The sequence below is a fragment of the Tachypleus tridentatus genome, chromosome 13 (assembly GCF_004210375.1).
Source record: "Tachypleus tridentatus isolate NWPU-2018 chromosome 13, ASM421037v1, whole genome shotgun sequence".
Lineage (NCBI taxonomy): Eukaryota > Metazoa > Arthropoda > Merostomata > Xiphosura > Limulidae > Tachypleus > Tachypleus tridentatus.
The window spans coordinates 185,064,811-185,078,705 of NC_134837.1; the positions used below are offsets into that span (position 1 = coordinate 185,064,811).

General features: G+C 35.3%; 1 protein-coding gene across 1 annotated transcript in view; it reads left to right on the forward strand.

The window, feature by feature from the left end:
- LOC143238131 (protein Wnt-5b-like) overlaps positions 1-13,895 on the forward strand; it is a 158,529-nt gene that overhangs the window by 51,738 nt on the left and 92,896 nt on the right. The gene's annotated exons all lie outside the window — the stretch shown is intronic.

Sequence of the window (13,895 nt, forward strand, 5' to 3'; positions counted from 1 at the left end):
CTGCCTTCACAATATTCCAAATGTTGAGGATATCACCTCATGTGTCTGAGTGAATATTAAATATCGAGCCCTTAAGACATAGTATTTAATCGTTTTTTATAAATCAGCTTCTAAAGTTAAACCAGATTACAAAACAAGTAAGGTAAGTGGTGAGATAAATCAGCTCCTTAAGTTAAACCAGATTACAACACAAGTGAGGTAAGTGGTGAGATAAATCAGCTTCTAAAGTTAAACCAGATTACAACACAAGTGAGGTAAGTGGTGAGATAAATCAGCTTCTAAAGCTAAACCAGATTACAACAATGTGCGTAATGTATTGATGAATATGGGTGATAAAAAGTGTTACAGGACATATAGCGGTGGTATTATGCACGAAACATGTTTTTTAAAGAGCAATAGACTCTTTAACTAATGCGATCATTGGCTGAAAACTGGTTAAACAAAGAATAAGGGAAGAGAGTGATAGAGTAAAGTGCTAACTGTCATTAAAACCGTTCTACATGTATACCCACGTGGTATCTTAAAACAACTATTATTTTTATAGCAATCTCAAAACATTGGATGACAATATTGGTTTCAGTAAAATTCTGTACGTCATCAATTTTGTTCTGCTTTAAACTGACAACAAAGTTGGGTACATTCTTCGATTTAATTTCAAAATAGTTGTATTTTCTTAAGATGGGTAATAATTGTAATTTCTTTATCAATTTTTAAATTGCTGTTCTCTGTTTTCATTACTTCTCGAATTTGTCATTCAGTTTTTACCTCGTTCTCATATTGTTGTTTTCTTACAGAAATTGGGTTCGGCATGGTGGTTAGGGGGCTCGACTCGTAATTGGAGGGTCGCGGGTTCGAATCCCCGTCACACCAAACATCCTCGCCATTCCAGCCGTGGGAGCGTTAGTACGTAACGATAAATCCCACCATTTGTTAGTAAATGAATAGCCCAAAAAGTGGTGGTGTATGGTGATATCTAGCCGCCTTTCCTTTAATCTAATACTGCTAAATTACGGATGGCTAGCGCGGATAGCCGTCATGTATCTCTGAGCGATATTTAAAACAAAGAAACTTTCACAAATTATACATCATTACTGAAAGAACTTCAAATACAATTTGACTTTCTCGACATTTTTCAGCCATGAATCCTACTTCTGTAAAATATCTACTTTTGACACCATATAATATCTACTTCTAATCCCATACAATACTTTAAAAATCTTTATTGATATTAAACACGTGAAAAATATTGTTGTGGTCAAATTTTGAGATGCCGATAAACTTATAGCTTGGATTTTGATCTAAAGATCTTTCTTCACCATTAATGGTGTGTGGACAACGTGTGACCCACGGTTACAGGAAATTTTACGTTGTTATTCAGCGAACTAACTTGTGATTTACGTATTTGCGTTTTTTTCTCCTCACAAAAGAGCCAATTTCACAGAGAAAAATATCTAGAGGGTTATAAGTTATCTTTTCTTCGCTGTAATTCATGTTATGGTGAAGAAATAAAATTGACATATAAACTCAACACGTCATCAACAATCAAAGTGTGTAATATTACAGTTGGCTTTATCTGTCTGCCTATCGTTATAGTTAATTCTTAATTACCTATTTACTTTTTATAGATTCAAGCTGTATGATGCCAACAGTGGCGTAGCTAAAGAGGGGGGCAAGGGTGAAGATCTGTCCCCGGGCGCAGCATCGGGGGTGGGGCGCCAAATTGATGTTACATAATTAGGAATTAGGACTTACATTTTGTCACGAGGAAGCGCGAAAAATGACTTTGTCCACAGACGCTGAAAACCCTAGCTATGCCTCTGGATGCCAAGTGCTTTTAACTATGACAGTGTGAAATGACTCATAAACGTGCTGAGAGCTAATTGGCAATGAGTACAATACACATTTATACTTAGACCATGATAACTATTAGTGCGGAACAATCATTATCTTTAATCTGTCTAAACACTAATCTGTTTTATCAAACCAAACAATGGCAAGTTCAAAGCCTGCTGGATATACTATACGACTGTTTAAGTTTAATGCAAGTGCTGTGAGTTAGATAGTTTGAATTCAATTCAAATGTTAAATTTAGTTATTTCTACAAGTTATAGTTGTCCTCCAGTGGCACAGCGGCATGTTTGCGAAGTTACAACGCAAGAAACCGAGTTTTGATGTTCGTAGTAGGCAGAGCACAGATAGCCTATTTGTTCTATTGTACGTCCTTTCAGATAAATAAGCGGTAGCTTATTGCAGGTTTATTTACGTAATTTTGTGAATCATACATCGTGTAGTTCAACTGTTGTAAGCTGATGCCTGTTGTATTATTTCGTCATGTTACTAGAAACTTCCCTGTTTTCGCCTTGTTAATTGTTGGAATAATATTTAAAGGTAATCGTTCAGTTCTGTGTATGATACAGTTAGGGCAGTGTATGAAAATCACACGTCTGTAAATTTCTAACATGATGCACAATATCTTAGTAACCACACTCTGTTATACTACAACGATATATACAATATCGTGGTTAGAAATTGATTCAACGCACCTGATAACCTCATAGGGTCAATTACATTGCATGTGTTTGATGTTATCTTCCGTAGGCTATAATTGAAAATGGAGCCAGTAGTTTGGGATGCTTTGGTACCAGTCTATGTGTATGGTGAAAGACACACATTAAAAGACTTGTTCTGTCAATTCAAATGTACCTGGATCATATTCCAGACACATGTCTGGACCTGACTAGACGTTAGTGTAACGCTGGATGTAGAAACCTTCCCTCTTACTGTATGGCTGTATGAACACTTCTGAGAAGTAACTTTGATCATAACTAATTATCTGGTTCATGACTCTGTTCAGTATATCTAGCATCAAAATAAATATATGGAACGTGGTAGTAAACTCGATGTATCGTACCCTTTAATTGAAACGCACGTGTGCTGGTAAGTATTAGGTTTCTTCTAGTGTCGAGCATACAACGTAGTTAGTGTTATACCATCATATCTGTTGAACCATGCTTGTTTCACATTTCTTACTTATCTTAATACTGAAGTCTTACAACGTACAAACATTCAGCTGGGACAGAAATGAATGTGTGTGATACAATGGAAGGCATTAGGTGTTTAAAATACGTCTGAAAACTGAATCTAACACAATACAAATGTCTGATATTTCGGTATATCACTAAGGCTTTGCAATTATATACCCAGAACATCATTTAAAAAATTACCTTACAATAATAGATATCTGAGTCGGAGAAAACTGAAATCGAATAGATTGTTAAAAATGTAATATATATATATATATATATGTCTTTCCATTTTCGTTTTGTTATATAGTTATAATGTAAGCTACTAGATGGCAGAAACATCTTGTGGTGTAGTCTGGCGTAATTGTAGTATAGACCAAAGCTACACAATGGGGCTGCTGCTATCTGTGTTCTGCCACACGACTATCGAACATCAATTTTTAATGTCAAAAGCTTTCAGACGTTGAAAACGTCGCGCATCATAGTAATACCATTTTACTTGGATTTTAGTTTGTACTAGTACATATTTATTTATTATTGTTAGGGATAAATAAATAAAAAATTCGTTAATGTTTTAATTCACCATCTAGTAATCTGCAGTGTTTCAAGTGTTTACGAAATTCCTAAACACTGTTTTAATACATCATATGCATTTTTACACCATTTACTCTCTTAGTTAATTAACTTTCTATTTGAACAATATACCAATCGTTCTTGAAACAATAAATACACCCTTGTGCAAATTAATTGAAACAAGACGGAAAATTACGATTTTTTCAATTTTTTGCGTTTTATTTCTGAGAATCCAAAAATTACTCACAAATTAATACATGATATGACCGCCTTTATTTTTCAGAAGATCATTAATCTGCTTTCGCATCGAGTTCACGAGTTGAATGCAATCTTTACTAATTTTTGGATCGCGGTACCACACCTCAGTTATGGCCTCAATTAGCTTATCTTTCGTAGTACAGTCTTTTCCCCAAAGTATTTCTTCACAAATCGCCCAAAGATTTTCAATAGGATTTAAGTCCGGAGAGCTTTCAGGCCAATCCAGCACCTTTATTCGCGTTGTAGTCATAAAATTCTTCACAAGTTTCGATGTGTGGTACGGAGCCAGATCTTGTTGAAAAATACCAGATCCATTTGTAAATCTCTTTTGCAATTCTGGAACGACTCTTCTCTGCAAAACTTCGATGTACTGTGGTCCTTGCATCATACCTTCTACGATATGTAAGCCTCTGACGCCATAGTAGCTAAAAAAGCCCCAAAACATCTTCTTCAAGGGATGTTTTACGAACTGATTGATGTGAGATTCCCGAAGTTTCTCACCTGGAGATCTGCGAACATGCAGACTTCTTTGACCCTGTACGAAGAAATGAGTCTCGTCACTGAATAACACCTTCCTCCATTGTTCTTGCGTCCAGTTCTTGTATTTCAGACCCCATTGATACCGTTTTTTCTTCATTGAGTTGGTAAGAAGTTGTTTTTTTGACTGGTCTCCTTGCCCTCCTAACGCAATTTCGAATGACGTAATATTCCTCAAAATTTCGTCATATATCCCAAAAATAGATCGACCGTACTGCAAAACACAGTTAATGACGCCGTTTGTGTGAAAAAATGACTATTAAAGGAAATCAGCGGGTCCAGCGAGCCTGCACCGGCCGCCATGCTGAAAATATTTTAAAATGACCATTTGTTTCAATTAATTTGCACAAGGGTGTAACTACAATAACATTGTAGAACATGAGAAAACTAGGGCGATTTATGATGTCAGTACAAGGTATCTAGAAATTTTATTAGCAAATTTATTATAACGTGTGAAAATTCCTCTCGTGCCATAGCACTTTCGTTAGAGCACTAGAATCCCGTCTACGAATAAACAAGTCCGTGGGAGTGTTGTAACGTGACGGACAATCCCATTATTCCTTAGTAAAGAGTAACTTCTGCAGAGGTTGGGTACCCACAACCGCTAATAATTTCGAGCTTGTAGCTTAGCAAGACGTTAATTATTTTTCAGCGTCTACCGCCAACTCTGACGGAATAATGAAATTTCTTCGTTACTGTTAATACCAAATGCATTTGCGAGATTAACTATTCTGTTATGATACTTTGATTTGTACGGTGAAGTTGTGATACCTTCAACTTATAGAACACGAGTGTCAGAAAGTAAACGTCAGTGAAGATGTGTTCTATCTGAGAATACGGTTAATAAGTCTGATACTTTAATGATTGTTAGCGACGTCCATGGTTATGCACACACTCATTACTAACAGATTAAAGTATAAAGTGACGTCCATGGTTATGTACACACTCATTACTAACACTTTAAAGTATAAAGTGACGTCCATGGTTATGTATATACAGTCACCACTGTATTTATATCTAATGAACTTTGGTTTTTAAAGTACTAGGACGATTCTCTTTTTCTTTTCTCAATGTTCGCCTTTTAAATGCAAAATTATTTGTTTATTGTGAAGCACAAAGGTACACGATGAGCTATCAGTGTCGTATCCACCTTGGGAATCGAAATCCTGTTTTTAACGTTATAAGCTTACATACTTACTACCAGGCCGGGAGAGGGTATGGTGGACTTTTCTCTGTGTTAGAAAATTTACCCAAAGCATCTAGGAAATAGCGTAGTAATAAAATATCTCTCAGTGAGAGCATATCTGTTACTCCTGTACGATCCAAAACCCTATATTAAACATAAAATATCTCTCAGTGAGAACATATCTGTTACTTCTGTACGAGCCAAACCCCTATATTAAACATATCTCAGTGAGGACATATCTGTTACTCCTGTACGAGCCAAACCCCTATATTAAACATAATTATACTGAGGAGACATGTTGTTGTTTCGGTTGTACGAAATAAATATTGGACGCTTTTAAAAACAAAATAATACACTTCTAGTAAAGCTTGAGTTTCGCACCGTAACTTGCATCGCTTTTAATGAAGCACGTAAGTAATAAATACGTAATAATCTCACGTAACTCACTGGAAATTGTTGGTAGTGATGATAAGAACAATGAAGTTGTCACGAAAAGGCAAAATTCCAATAAGAGTAAGAATGAAACAGTACAATACCATTATCTTACTTTTATAATTTGCCCACGATTTAACGCAACGAAACATGATTTGAATAACGCAAGTGCCTTTGAACATTTGAAGAGTTACGTGAAACCATTTATGAGTTTGATTTAACTTGCGACTTCCGTGATTAGGCTAATAAATCAAATTTTAAACATTTATAATTAATTAAGTCTCTAGATTAAGGATAATTATTTCTAATCTCGTGCAGACAGGCCACACAAATATGAATTGCTTTTTGTCGTTTGAGTTTCTGTATCCCTCTGGTGATAGTTTACGGGATTCGTTTCTTCGCCCATAATTACCTTACGCACCAATGAACTAAACTACCTGGTATAATTTTTCTTTATTTTAAATTTCAGACCAGAGAGGGGAGAACCAGTTAGCACCAGCCGCCTCCTTTACCGAATAGTGGTATTAATCCTGTGTAATTTTATAACAAACTCTAACTTGAATGTATCAGCAGTGAGGCTGCAGACTTATAGCTCCAAACACCAGGTTTTGAAGTCTGTAGTGGACATAACATAGGTAACACATTGCGTAGTTTTGTGCTTAAGAAACAAACTAACAAAGTTTAGGTTAACCATTCATTACAGACACACTTAGCCACAGTTAGAACCAAGTTTGTTTATTTGTGTTCTTAATATAAAATATGCCTAATGTTGTTTTTTTATTTAAATCAGTCAATATAAAATGGTACATATATTTACATGGTAACAGTTTCAATGACCCTTGGTGTTTTTTAACAAATCTTGTAAGGTATTTAAAGTTTAAGATATGCTAATTGTAGAGGGCACAGCAGTAACTTTTTGTACCCAATACGTTTGATGAGCCATAAACTATATCGCAGATCGTATTTATATTGTAGTTTTATGAAGAGAACATTATAAAACGAAGAACTAACGAAGTAATTTTATGTAAACGTACAGACAGACATACCGCTATTGCGATGTGATAAACACATTAAGACAATAAAATAAACAGTAACCTTTCTTGTAATATGATTGTAAAAAGGACTGACACTGAAAGAGCATGGTTCATCAAATAAACTACCTCATAAAGTACTTTATATCTTCATAAACAATCAATCGCAGGAGTAGAAGTCACGCGATCAGCCGCGCATGTCTGTTATTTTACTGAGAAATGAAATAGTGGTAAGTCTGCGGATTTATAACACTAAAACCCGTGTTTAGATACCCGTAGTGGTTACGAAATAAATAGCTCATTATTTAGCTTAATAGCTTTGCTCTTAGCAACAAACAAACAAGGAAATTAATCAGGCTTTTCACGTGAGTATTCATATTTGTATTATGTCATTTATTTGGACTGTCACCACGTTATTATAGTTTGTTTGTTTTTAATGCGCATGCTTTCGGCTTAATTATCTAAGCCTTCTACAGGTGTGAGACGTTTAGTAAAGAATAGTATCTAATAGAGGTCCTGTAATTTAATTATAAAGGTCCTGTAATTTAATTTACAGACATGCTTATGTTGCTGCCATTTCGTCTAGCCACATGATTTGGGGTTTTACATAGATTCTCTTAGAAAAGTTATTGTTATTGTTTTGAATTAAGCACAAAGCTACACAATGGGCTATCTTTGCTCTGCCCACCACAAGTATCAAAACCCGGTTTTTAGCGTTGTAAGTCCGCAAACATACCACAGAGCCACAGGGGGGGCCTTATAAAAGGGGTGAAGGCTGTCTGGATGAGGTCACCTATTATAACCACTCGTACCACTCTACAGTAATGTGTTGTCTGTATGTCAGTCAGTAGACACTAAAATGATGTTACACAAAGGACGCTTAACGTTGTAATTTGTACTGTCGTCACATCAGGGAAATGTGCGCTTGCCATGAATCATAAGAAGAATTATGCACTCTGTAGACTACAACACAACATGATGACGTATGATCTTCAAAATCAAGAACTAAATAATTTATTATTCTTAATTTTAGTTCCATTTATTCTTGAAATAGAACACTTTTGGAGTCCCTGCAGAGGTGCATCTGATATTAAGGTGTAATCAGGACATGTTTATGTCGACTTGGTTAGGCTTCTGTCATTAAATAGACGAACGCTGTTCTTATTAGCATTCTGTATGTAAATAAATATTATATCCACTTGAAGAGAATAACATTCAGTTGGATCGATTTATTAACTACAGAAAAAAATAGCATATTCATACTTTACGCTACCAAATCCTTAAGTTGTGGGATGTAAGAGATATTTTCAGAACATGTGGTTATAGGAAACTTATGAATAGTTTCCCAACCACACAGAAACTTATCATTTAAGTTAGTACATATTCTATCTCTATGGTAATTTATACTTGGCAGAGTTTACCCGAAACCGATGTTATGGCGTCCGGTTTAAGTGCGAAGACTGACTGTAGTACATAAGACATGATTCACATCAGCGTAGGGAAACTTTCAGATGTATTAATTAGCTCACGAGGATAGCCCAAACCCTCTTTATCATACGTTGCACTGTGTTCTCCAGGTATTACGAGCCTGAACAGTAGGTGTTGTTCTGATTTAGAACTACTGCTGTGAAGAGCGATTAGTAGTTAGTGGCAGCTCTGCTGTGCCGTTCCGAGACTAACTTGGTTCGTTATTTCTCGAGAGTTTAGCTAAATTCTTATTATAAGCTCACTTAGTTCTTCATTTAAAATCAAGCGACGTGCAAAATATTCATCTTTACCAACTAGCCTAAAATAATTTTTTTTCCTGCTAACATTTGCAAAATAAATCTTATAAATAAATAATAATTAACAAGTCTGCGATTTCTTCCAACACATTTAGTCAAAACTTGCTCATATCTTTCCAACATTAGTAAAGATAAGTGTAGCGGTGTAGTATAACCGTAGCAAATTAACTATTTGGTAATTGTTTATTTTTAAACTTCCTTGTTGTTATAACTGTGCGTTTCTCGTCAGAACAATATTCTATGTTTTTGACCTATTAATCTATATTTTGGAAAATAATCCAAGAATTTAGGAAACGTTTCAAACAAGTTTGCAAACTTGTCGTAAAACATTAGAAGGAAACTTTTGTTGTTTCTATCGTTACGATTCAGTGGCTCTTGTTTGTCTGTTTGTTGGATTTCAAGTAAAGAGCTGTTAGCGCTAGTTGTCCATAATTTTGGACTGATAGACTACAGATAAGGAAATTCTACCTCTTGGGCTTCTCTTGAAAACTGCAAAGAGCTGAGCGTAATTATTTATGTATTTGTTCTTTTTTAGGTTTTTTCGCTGAGAGACACGAACCTCGTATCCTCAACTCCTCTGTCCGTTTCATTGTTCACTAGGCAGCACCATTCTCACTGTTACGAGGAGTTTTGGTGTTTATAAAACAGTGGTCATGAGAGGTTTCTAAGAAATGAAAGTAAAGCATAGTAATCATGTGATATAATGTTCTGTAAGAAGGTGATTTATTGGCTGTTATGTACAATAAGAAGATGATTTATTGGAGACACGTAGTGTTTATATAAAAGAAAAGGGTAATGCATGGTTATTAAGAGTAAGAAGCTAACTTATTGGCTGTTATGGTACGTGAAGTGATTCTTTAATATTTCTTACTGGTTGTTATGGGACGTGAAGTGATTCTTTAATCTTGGTACTGGCTGTTATGGGACGCGAGTGATGCTTTAACTTTGTTACTGGTTGTTATGGGACGTGAAGTGATTCTTTAATTTTGTTACTGGTTGTTATGGGACGTGAGTGATGCTTTAACCTTGTTACTGGTTGTTATGGGACGTGAAGTGATTTTTTAACCTTGTTACTGGTTGTTATGGGACGTGAAGTGATTCTTTAATCTTGTTACTGGTTGTTATGGGACGTGAAGTGATTCTTTAATCTTGTTACTGGTTGTTATGGAAAGTGAGGTGATTCTTAAATCTTGTTATTGGTTGTTATGATACATGTAGGTGATTCTTTGATCTTGGTACTGGTTGTTATGGTACGTGAAGTGATTCTTTAACCTTGTTACTGATTGTTATGGGACGTGAAGTGATTCTTTAATCTTGTTACTGGTTGTTATGGAAAGTGAGGTGATTCTTAAATCTTGTTATTGGTTGTTATGGTACATGTAGGTGATTCTTTAATCTTGGTACTGGTTGTTATGGTACGTGAAGTGATTCTTTAATCTTGTTACTGGTTGTTATGGTACGTGAAGTGATTCTTGAATTTTGAAACTGGTTGTTTTGGTACGTGAAGAAAAAATCGCGTTTAATCGACCCTGATGGACAGAGCCCAGAATATTGGTTTTAGAAATATTTCTTTGTTCATATGAAATTAGTTAAATCTTTAAAAAGTACATGTAATAAAAAAGTTATTTTAAAACAGCCAATAATAAGTGAAATACAGCACAAATAACAACAATTTACAGTTAAAATTCTATTGAAGTATAATACATAAATGATTCAATATATGTTTGGTTTTGCTCATACAAACTTCTAGGGATAACAAGTCATCCAGTTTTGTTTCATGGTAGTTTGAGTTTTTCTTATCTTTGTAGAAGAGGGAACGTAAAACTAATTGAAAAGGGTTTTCTATAGAGATAATGCTTCAAGTTTTTCTTGATAACTGTTGTGAAAATCAACACATTTATTTTGTGGAAACGATGAAAGTTCTGGTACATAATTTATTTTTATTCTTCTCAAATAATACTGAAACCTTCTACTACAAATCATCTTCGCCAAGAAAAACATTCAGTCTTTTTAATAGACAATTACAAGAAACGTCCTAGTTTAGGATGGATTATAACTAACTTGTATAGGGATGAGCTACACAGTCCCCGCTGGTAATTAACTTTTAGAAAAAAGGACGCTTCAAGTATCCCTGAATGATGATTACTGTCCCCACAGAAAGTTTGTAAATATCTTGGTTGATGACAGTTGTTTCCCAAAAATGTTTAAAATAGCTTTGGCTGATGGTTAATGTCCCCTGAAAATGTTTAAAAAGGCCCTGGTTGAAAAGCAATATCTCCTAAAGAGTGTTATGAGTATGTTGGCTGACGAATAAAATATACAGAAAGGGTTTAAAGATCGTAACTGGTTTCTTAAATTTGGTTTTATAATTGTCGTTTTCAAATATTATACTCAGATCTGTGAATCATATATACCTTCTGCTGAAAGGGTAATGACGATAAAGTGTATTCAGAGATATTTTTCACATTACAAATCTCTACCTTTCTGAGAGCCCCCATAAGCGTCCCGGCATGGCCAAGCGTGTTAAGGTGTTCGATTCGTAATCCGAGGGTCGCGGGTTCGAATCCCAGTCGCACCAAACATGCTTGCCCTTTCAGCCGTGGGGGCGTTATAATGTGACGGTCAATCCCAGTATTCGTTGATAAAAGAGTAGCCAAAAAATTGGCGGTGGGTGGTGATGACTAGCTGCCTTACTTCTAGTCTTACACTGCTAAATTAGGGACGGCTAGCGCAGATAGCCCTCGAGTAGCTTTGCGCGAAGTTCAAAACAAACAAACAAGCGCCGATAAACAACTTTAAAGTTAGAAGACGACCTGACTGAATAATGAGAAACAATTTAACTACTAGTTTAACAGAGTATGTGGTACTGGATTCTTCATTATCATCAGCTCGACCGACAGCTAGATTCTTAGGAGATATTCTCAAAACGTGATTGGATAAGGTATTTTATTCAAAGTTTTTACTCAAAGTTCTGGGCATTGACCGACTTTTACTACTAGCTCTTAATACTGCTTGGATGCTTGAAAACGATACGTAACTTTTTATACTAGGTCTGAAAGGGTGTACAACATTTACTATAAGGTATAAAAGGGTGTATAACATTGACTACTAGGCCTGAAAGGGTATATAATATTCACTACTAGATCTGAAAGGGTATGTAGCATCTTTATAAATGGCTTACAGCTTTTACTTATAGGTCTGAAAGGATACATGACTTCTTTAAAATCAGTGTTATTACTGAATAGTTCTTTGGTTGATACCTTCTTAATTTCATTTGATATTTGTTGAAAACTATATAAAGGAAAATCACGCAGGTCCGACCCTAGTTTTGGACTGATAGGCAAAAGAAAAGGCAACTAATCAACGATACCCACCGCCAACGTCTGGGCTACTCTAATCGAATAATACAATTTGAGCGGCACTTGTTTGTCAACGGGCGTACAACTGTGAAGCATTTACAACTTTTACTCTAGCTGTTCTAGAGGTGACAATTAAAGATCTGTGTCATAAGTAGCTCCTTTGTAGGGGACAGTTGAAGATCTGTGTCATAAGTAGCTCCTTTGTAGGGGACAGTTGAGATCTGTGTCATAACTAGCTCCTTTGTATAGGACAGTTGAAGATCTGTGTCATAACTAGCTCCTCGGTAGGGGACAATTAAAGATTAATATTATAAGCTGCTTCTTTTTAGGGCTAACAATGAAACATGTCTGTCTATATACAACTGTTCTTTGAAGTCTTACTGAAAGCTATTTGTTAAGACACCAGATCCTAAAGCAAATGATGACAAGATGGTGTTCTTCACTCTAATGATTTCAGTTTTTTTATATAATTTAAACGAAAGCAAAAGATGGCTGTAATCATCTGGGAAGTCTGAAGGGTTAGTGTTGAAAATGAATGTGGCTAACTGTTCCTCAATTTTGTACTCAGCTAAACTGGTAGTTGGTTCGGTAATTCCTGGAATAACATGTTTTTTAGCTTTGAGAAAAAAACAACTCGATAATGAATCTAGATTAATTGGGCTATGAAGAACGATATAAAAATAATAAATATCTTAATTTAAACCATTATAATGAATATTTTTAAACAATGAAAAAGAAATTAGTACAATAGGATAACAACATTCTTTACAATAACAAAAGTTTTTTTTACGATAAAAATATTTATTACAAAAGGATAAACACTGTTTTCTTCAATAAGACAAGTAAACTTTACAACAGAATATCAGGTATTATTTATACTAGAGTAATAAAGAGGTGTCATGAATTATGGGTAAGTAATGTTTATGTTTGTTATCTTTACCAAAGTAAGGTACTTACTCCTACCTTCATATAAAAGAATTCCTGTTTTATTGAATTTGGGTGTAGATAAAAATTTGTTGTTTATGTGTAAATAAAGATTCCAAGACATCTCGAGTTATCACAAATTAAAGTTGCTCCTTCAATGTTCAATACATACGGTAATTAAAAAACAACGCACTTTTAAAATGATCTAATCTTACAATCTCCGTCATTTTGGGGATCTCAGCTTTACCAGAGACACAACGAGAACCATAAGTTTCTCTTAGAAAAGTAGGAATGTTGTACAAGGTGTTTCAAAGGTTGTTACGTACGGTGTTTTGTCATAACCCAGTTCAGTATATTAAGTTTACCTCTAAATGAAACAAATAACATCTGTTCTATAAAGTGTTTAACGAAGTTTTGAAATATACTGTGTGTGTGTATGTTTTTTATAGTAAAGCCATATCAGGCTATCTGCTAAGTCCACCGAAGGAAATCGAACCCCTGATTTTAGTGTTGTAAATCCGTAGACTTACCGCTGTATCAGCGGGTGACAAAAATATACTGCCACAAAATATTCTGACGCAAACTACTGACACAAAATACACTAACACAAATTATACTGACACAAAATATACTAACACAAACTACTGACACAAAGGGGCCTGGCATGGCCAAGCGCGTAAGGCGTGCGACTCGTAATCCGAGGGTCGCGGGTTCGCGCCCGCGTCGCGCTAAACATGCTCGCCCTCCCAGCCGTGGGGGTGTATAATGTGACGGTCAATCCCACTATT